Below are 8,576 nucleotides of genomic sequence, written 5' to 3' on the forward strand. Positions count from 1 at the left end.
CTTTTCCATTCCCTTGGATTTGAAAGATAGTGTTAGATTTGCTTTTACTTTGCCCTCCTGTAATCATGAAGAGCCTGATCAAAGATTTGAGTGGGTGGTGTTGCCTCAAGGAATGGCTAATAGTCCTACCATGTGCCAGCTTTATGTAGGAAAAGCATTGGAACCAATTAGGAAAAAATATTCCAAACTTCGCTGTGTTCATTACATGGGTGACATCCTGCTTGCAGCAAAGGATGAAAAGTATTTGCAGGAAGCCTATGGAAAGATGGTGGAGAGTTTGAGGCAATGGGGTTTCTATATTGCACCAGAGAAAGTGCAACAAGATAAAATAGTATCCTGTTTAGGAGCAAGGATCGCCCCTACGTCAGTTTGGCCTCAAAAGATACAGCTGAGGGTTGATTCCTTGCATACTTTGTTTCAAATTTTAGAAGGAGACACAGAGTTAAGTTCCAAAAGGAAATTAACACCTGAGGCTAGAAAGGCCCTTACCCTAGTGGAAGAAGAATTGATTAAAGCCCAGCTTCAGCGTTGTAGAGAAGAGTTACCCATCATTTTGATAATATTACATACTGAAATGCAACCCACAGGATTATTGTGGCAAGAAGGTCCATTGTTATGGATCCATTCCAAAATATCTGCTGGGAGGACATTAGATCATTACCCTACAACAGTGGCTTCTTTAGCCTTGTTGGGAATTCAGCATTGTTTACAATTTTTTGGTATAAAACCCAGCTCTATTGTAATCCCTTATGATAGGTATCAGCAAAAGGTCCTAACAGCAAATATTGATGAATGGGCTATTTTAGCTTGTGTTAATGAGGGCCCATTTGATAATCATTATCCCAAACATCTGTTAATGACCTTTTTTAAGGAACATCCAGTCATTTTTCCTCAAGTGGTTAGGAAAACACCCATTAAGGATGCAGTTAACGTGTTTACTGATGGATCAAAAACCGGATGTGGAGTATATATGGTAGAGGGGAAAGATCCTGTGGTCAGACAGTATTATCCCTGTATTCTGCAGATGATGGAATTACAAATAGTTATTGAGGTCTTTAAAGATTGTGATTTTCCTTTTAATCTAATTTCAGATTCACAATATGTAGTTAATTTAGTTTTATCCCTAGAAGTGGCTGGTCAAATAAAAGCTCGTAGTACCATCCAAGCCTTGGCCTTACAATTACAGAAGTTGCTGTGGGAAAGACACCAACCATTATATATTGGACATGTCCGTGCCCATAGTGGGCTTCCAGGACCCTTAAGTAGGGGAAATGATAGTGTGGATAATTATACTCGTATAGAGTTCATATTTTTAGCATCCCCTATAGAGTTAGCCTCACAATTTCATTCTAAATTTCATGTTAATGCTAAAACTCTGCAGAGAAAATTTGGAATCTCTAGAGCACAAGCTCGGGATGTAGTCACTACCTGTGGACGTTGCCTAGAGTTTCAACACTCACCTTCTTATGGAGTGAATCCTAGAGGATTGCTCCCTCTACAGGTGTGGCAGATGGATATGACACATTTTTCAGAATTTGGCAAATTGAAATACATTCATGTATCCATTGACACATGTTCAGGAATAGTTTATGCATCTCCCATGGCAGGGGAAAAGGCCTCCCACGTTATACAGCATTGTTTGGAGGCCTGGGCTGCTTGGGGTAAACCCCAACAACTTAAAAACAGATAATGGCCCTGCATATACTGCCAAAACCCTAGTGTCTTTTTGTCAACAGATGGAAGTACAAGTTAAACACGGCCTGCCATATAATCCTCAAGGCCAAGGAATCATTGAACGAGCACATAGAACCTTAAAAGAATTATTAATAAAACAAAAAGGGGGAATAGGCTGTGGCCAAACCCCAAAGATAAGAATCTCATTAGCTCTTTTTACCTTAAATTTTTTGCAATTGGATAAGGAAGGTCGTTCTGCTGCTGAACGACATGCTAATACCAGCCCCAGTGAACTGGGGTATGCTAAATGGAAGGATGTGCTTACAGGACCATGGAATGGTCCAGATCCCGTGTTAGCCTGGGGGAGAGGGTCTGTTTGCATGTTTTCACAGAATTGAGCAGAGACAGTGTGGGTTCCGGAGCGGCTAGTGCGACGCTGTCAAAATGAAGAAGCTGACCTTGCTGGTGATGAGCATGTGTCTGCCCATGATGGTTGCGGAACCCAGATGGAGGATACTGTCGGTGTTAAGAAATTGGACTGCAAATTTTGATGGCAAGATGAATGAGTTTCGCTCAGAGATTGCCACTGTGAAATCTACCCGAGTGGATCCTGTCTTGGCATTGGGAAAGAATGGACTGGGATGGGTGCCCTCGCTGTGGCCTTTGTTTTGGCATGCATGTTGTGTGTATGGTGTATGTGTCAGTTTCGAATGCCCAGGTCTGCACTGCTGCCAAGGTGGTGCAAGCTTTTGCCACAGGGAAGCAGGGCAGTCACCTCAGATTTGGCTTGCTGCCATGAAGAATGAACAATGAAGCCATTGCTCTGTAGGGTTGTAAGGCTAAGCACTGCACAGAGGTTAGTCTGGAAGTTGTTTGACAATCTCTGGGAGGTTTGTCTGATTGCATGAGGGTTGAGTGTCCTAGTGTCCTTCCCCCAGGAAAAATGGCACGGGAGCAGGTCAGGGTTGCTCTGGGTAAAAACCTGTGAGCCTAAGAGTCAATCCTGTACATGGCCCCTATTTCTGCACACTGGGGATTAGACCTCTATCTTCACCCACAGAGCTTGCTTCAAAAGAATATAAAAGGGGGAATTGTGGGGAGCCATTCTGGACTCCCTGGCCAGCGACAGATGGAAGTTTGTTCCAGGTAGTAAACAAGCCCATATTTGGTGGATGGCACGCCCCAATCCCTGATTGGCTGAGCAAACCTGCCTGGTGAGGTGCTGTGACCTGTGGTGATTGGTGGGGGTGTGGTTGTGGCTTGAGGTGGGAAAAACAAAGTGGATATACCCAGAGAGGCTTGGGGGAATTGGAAGGGGATTTTGTAAGGAGTAGCTGCCTGAGTAAACTGCTTTAAGAAGAACCTGTGGTTACATCTTGCTTGCTGGTCAAGAGGGACGCGACAGGAAGTGGGAAGAAGTTCCCAACACTGACCAGAGTGCGCAGCGGAACTTGAAGGAGCAGAGCAGAGACTCTATGGTTTTAGAGCTTTATTATAGAAATGCAGGGGAAAGAGAGAAGGTAGAAAGGAGAGAGAGAGAGAGAGAGAGAGAGAGAGAGAGAGAGAGAGAGAGAGAAGAAGAAGAAGAAGAAGAAGAAGAAGAAGAAGAAGAAGAAGAAGAAGAAGAAGAAGAAGAAGAAAAAGGAAGACAAAGAGAAAGGGAAGAGGAGAGAGAAGTGAGAGAAGAGAGAGGTGAGAGGACAAAGGAATAAGAGAGCGAGGTGCGGGCTGAGCACCCATTTTTATGGTCCTCACTGTTGCTAAGTAACTGGGGAAGAGTTTAGCCTGAAGGTCAGAAGCTTGGGCCATTGCTTACCTGACTACTGATCATGTTTCTCTTGTGGGGGCTGTGGGAGGTGGTACCTTAGGCAGAGGCCGGAGTTCCAGGAGCACGAGGGAACACCTACCGTGTCATTTAGGTGAATTATGACCATCTGGGTTCAGACCTCAGCTCGACTGGAGACCAGCCTGCAATTCCCCACAGGCTGGCAGACCAGTGGGATTTAGGGATCTGCTTGACTTCACTTGGCAGCATTGGTATTAGAGATTTTTACTGAGTCTCAAATACGGTCGTCATGAGTGTGCAGCATGTACTTTACTGACTGAACCATCTCCCCAGCCCAAGCTTATAGTTTTACAGGAAGCAAATATTCTTCAGAAATGCCTCCTCCCTAATCATGATCAGTAATTATATATATTTGTAAAAGTAACATTACTGTGAATGTTATTATAGAATGTAAGAACTAAAAAAAAAGTTAAATTAGGGTACTGAAATGTTGACAGATGTTCAAAAGCACTAAAACCCATTAGAAACAATGCATAAGTTGGTCATAAACATCTTCCAACAATGGTGTTTGTAGCAGACACTGTTCCTTGGAAGCACACACTGAACACAAGTAGCAAATATAGCCCTGATGCTTATGTATCAGACCTTGGCAGCAAGTCTGTGACTGGCTTTTAGAAGGGGACAGTTCCATTATACTGGTACACTTAGCAAACAGGTACATGTTTTATCCAAGATTTTAAAGATGGGCAACACCAGGAAGCCTTTGGTACATGAATATAATATACAATTGAAAATTTCCCCACAGATTGTGAAAATCTGGAGGTAATTGATATATCTGAAATGTCTCCATGTTCATGTAAGTATGCACAGAGGTTTAATCTTAAGAACAAAATAGTTCTTAAACAACAATTTACAAGACAACTGGCTTTTGATGTTACATTAAGAAAATCATACTTCAAGCTCCAGAGTATGTGGGGCCATAAAACCTGATTTAAGTTTTATATGATAAAAATCCCAGTAAGTAAATGGCTTATTGATAAGTTCAGATTCAATCTAATCATCCAAGAAAAAGTAGTTTCCACTCTTCTTTTGTTCTACATCCTTGATTGAGTTGAGCTTATTTATTCGTGGCCTGTAGTTGTTAGAGTCTCTTCTGAATGTAATTTTGAGCTGAGACAAAATTTGTTCATGCCAGCCAAAAGAGTCTGAGGACTGTTTGCAACTGTGTTCTTTAATGGAACACCATCAAAAACTATGACGAGATCTGCTAGGTAGGTAGCCATGATGAAGTCATGTTCTACAACAAAAGCTGTCTTCTTTGCATGGAGAATGAAATGTTTGACGACCCAAGCTGTCATTAATCTTTGCTCAAAATCCTATTTGGTGCAAAAGGTTCATCAATTAAATAAATGCCAGCAGGCTTGCCCAAACAAAGAGCTAAAGTTTCTCACTGAAGTTCACCACCAGACAATGTCTGTACCTCTTGGTCAATGATGTTTTCAATCTGTAGGGGCTTCATTACCTCAGTCACAAACTGCGGATGAGTATTAAGCATCTCTGATCTGTCATGCAGTCACTGGCGAACACTTTCTGTTGATTTGGGACAGATTTTCTGTGTCTTATAACTGACATTTAGAACTGGTACTTCTTCTCCTTTATCTGGTTTAAGCCTTCCAGCAAGCATCCTGATAAATGTAGTTTTACCAGTACCATTCTCCCCCAGCCTCACCATGATCTCAGAGTAGGTGAACTCTCCAGCTACAATTGCTAGCTTGAACTCCCCCATCTTTTTCTTCATCCCAGGATATTTATACATGCATATCTTTTTAACTTCTTCTTCATTTGCTGTCTCAGCTACCTTAAAAACAAGCAACACATCCCTGAACCTCAAGTTCTCTGTTGGAATATAGCCATCCAAAATTATATTTATGTCTTCTCTTACACTAAAAGGCATAGTGACAACACCATAAGCACTTGATATACCATATAGACAACAGATGAAGTCAGAGAGGTAGTCTAATACACTTAGATCATGCTCCACCACAATGATATATCTATCTGGATTTATTAGAGATAGAATAGTAATGGCAGCCTTTAAATGCTGCTTGACATCGAGGTAACAAGGAGGTTAATCAAACATAAAAATATCAGCTTTTTGTATGCAGATGACAGCACAAGCAAATCTCTGAAACTCTCCTCCTGAAAGATCTTTGACATTTAGTTCTTTAAGGTGAGTTAAATCAAGCTACTGACATACAATTGCCTGTGTCTTTGTTTCATCCTTTCTGTCCAGAATAGAGCCCACTGTCCCCTTTGCATCCTTGGGAATTTGGTCTACAAATAAGTCAAAATCTCTTGCCAATCAGACGGATCATCATACTTTCCAAGGTTTGGCTTTTGTTTTCCTGCTAAAATTTTTAGTGCAGTTGAATTTCCAATACCAATCATTCCAACTAATCTCAAAACTTCACTTGGATGAGGAATAGGCAACCTGTGAAGCTTGAAGGCATTGGCACAATAGCAATGTGTTATTTCTTTTTCCAAGTTGCTTGGCAAATTGACAATTGATAAGGTGCCAAAGGGACATTTCTTAATACAAATACCACAACCAATACAAGGAGTTCCAGAAATCTATGCTATTTTGCTCTGGGGTGTAACCTCGATGCATAATTTCCCCATCTGAACCACAGGAACACTCTCTTTGCACTCCTGCTGACATTTCTTAGGTTTGCATTTATTGTGGTTGACAATAGCAATTCTTGTTAATTTGTCTGCCATAATTGTAACAAAGAATATCTAGCTCTTCTGGAGACAACGGACCCCTTACAGTGGGGCGTGTAGTAGCCAAAGCAGCGCTAGCCACTAGGTTTTAGCACACAGCATGTTCTTACTACCACTGGCCAAGATGGCGGTGCAGTGCTGTTTTTTCTTAATCACCACTTATTTCTTAGTTTCAGCTAACCAGCATCAATTGTTCAAGTAGTCCCTTTTATTCTTGACTCTAAAGCCAGAGTCAAATGACTGAAGCTGCCAAGTTCTGCTTCTTGCTGGGGTGGAAACATGGCCAGCCCCCTTGTTTTAATTACCTTACCACCAGCTTTTGGTTTTCCAACTCATTCACTGTCCTGGGACTTGCTCTGTAGATTGACCTTGAACTCAGAAATCTACATGGTTTTGCCTCCTGAGTTCTGGGACTAAAGTATGTACCACCTAGACTTAAGCTTTTCTTTACCTGGACCTTGCTCTGTAGCAGGTTGACCTTGAACTCAGAAATCTCCTTGCCTCTCTCTGTCTCCTGGGATTAAAAATATGTACTACCATGCCTGAACCTAAATCATGGCCACTATTCCTCAAGATTTAGATTAAAAGCCTGTGCCCTCCATTTCTAGATTATAGTTCATCCAGATTAGAAATCCAATGGAAAAATAAATAAATAAATAATGTTTATCATGATATAACTATTCCTTGTTCAATGGCAAATGCATAAACAATAAGCTAGCTGGGTGGAATCTTTCTCCAAAGTTGCTACTCCCCTAATCTGTTTATTTCTTGGAACATAGGACTTAGCTTCATTGCACTTCCTGGTGTCCTTTTATTACTTAAACCATAGATTTTATATTTTTACTCTCTAAGCTTGCTCTTTTTCATCAAAATGTTCTTCAGAAGAGTGAATTTTAGTAACTACACAACAGAATTTATACCAGGCTGTTTTGAGACTTCCTTTTTCAAAGCAATTAATTGAAATTCTTTTACCTTAGTTAGTCTCAGATAGACTTTTCAGACAAAGCCAAAAAGCAGCCACATTCTTCACCAAAATATCACAATAACAGTCTCTAGGCCACACACTAAAGTTCTCCAGTGAAACATCTTGGGCCAGGTCTGCACAATTCAAATTACCCTCAACACCAATGTCTTACATATTCCTCTTTTGCACTGAGCAGAGCTTCAAATCTCATCCTCACAGTGATGCACTTCCTTCAACAAACCCATATGTCCTAATAGTGCCATTGGCCCATCCTATGGGCCAAGCATATTCAAATCACTACAAGCTGAATTTTATCTTTATCTCTGTGGGATTTTTTTTCTCTCTCTCACTGAAAATTTGGAATGTACTGAGGATTTCTTGGCAGAATGAACTAAAGTTAGGGTGGTGGTTTGAATAACTTTGGCCACATAGACTCATGTGCTTGAGTACTTTGCCATAGGGAGTGGCACTATTATGAGGTATGGCCTTGTTAGAGGAAGTGTGCCTCTATGAATGGAGGCTTTGAGTTCATGTATGCTCAAACTATGCCCAGTGTGCTACACAGTATCTTTCTGGTGCCTCTGGCTTTTCCAGTAACATTTCTACCTGCATACTGCCATGCTTCTTGCCATTATGATAATGGACTGAATCCCAGAACCTATAAGCCATCCCCAGTTAAATGTTTTCCTTTATAAGAGTTGCCATTGCCACGTGTCTCTTCACGGCAATGAAACCCTAAGACACTCAGCATAATGGTTAATGTTGATTGTCACCTAACAGAATCTAAATTCCTCTGGTAGATGGATCTCTGGGCCCATCTGTGGGGTATTATCTTGACGATATTAATTGGTGTGACAATGCCCATATAACTATATGTGGCAGTATTCCATGATTGTACAAATGGAGAACAAGAACTGAATAACAGCATGCACTTTTTATTCTGTTTCTTGATTGTGGATATAATGCAATCAGCTGCTTCAAGTTCCAGCTACCTTGACTTTCCCACCATAAATGGGAATATTTGAATATGAATAAACTAAAAATAAATAAAAATTAATGTTTTCTCCCTTGACTCTCTTTTGTTAAAATATTCTACCAGAGCAACAGCAAAGGAGAACAACAGTCAGCTTTTCTAACTATTTTCCATGCCCATTATATTTGCAGAATTAAAACAGTCCTTCCTCTTCCCTCCCTCCTCCCCCTCCTCTTTCCCTTCCTCTTTCTTTCCCGTCTTCTCCCTCATCTGCTCCTTCCTCCTCTTCTTCCTCTCCTTCTTTATTTTCTAAAGCTGATTTTGACTGTTAGGCTACTGTGCTAGTTTAAATAAGAAGGCTTTCCTCTTTTCCTTCTCACTTTTTCCTCCAGTAGCCA

At 41.1% G+C, this 8,576-nt stretch overlaps 1 pseudogene; it reads right to left on the reverse strand.

Moving 5' to 3' along the window:
- Positions 1-4,444: 4,444 nt before the first annotated feature.
- Positions 4,445-6,268, reverse strand: LOC110311964 (ATP-binding cassette sub-family E member 1 pseudogene; annotated as a pseudogene).
- Positions 6,269-8,576: the final 2,308 nt, after the last annotated feature.

This window comes from Mus caroli, unplaced genomic scaffold, assembly GCF_978045245.1.
Source record: "Mus caroli unplaced genomic scaffold, Mus_caroli_1 scaffold_17, whole genome shotgun sequence".
NCBI classification, from domain to species: domain Eukaryota; kingdom Metazoa; phylum Chordata; class Mammalia; order Rodentia; family Muridae; genus Mus; species Mus caroli.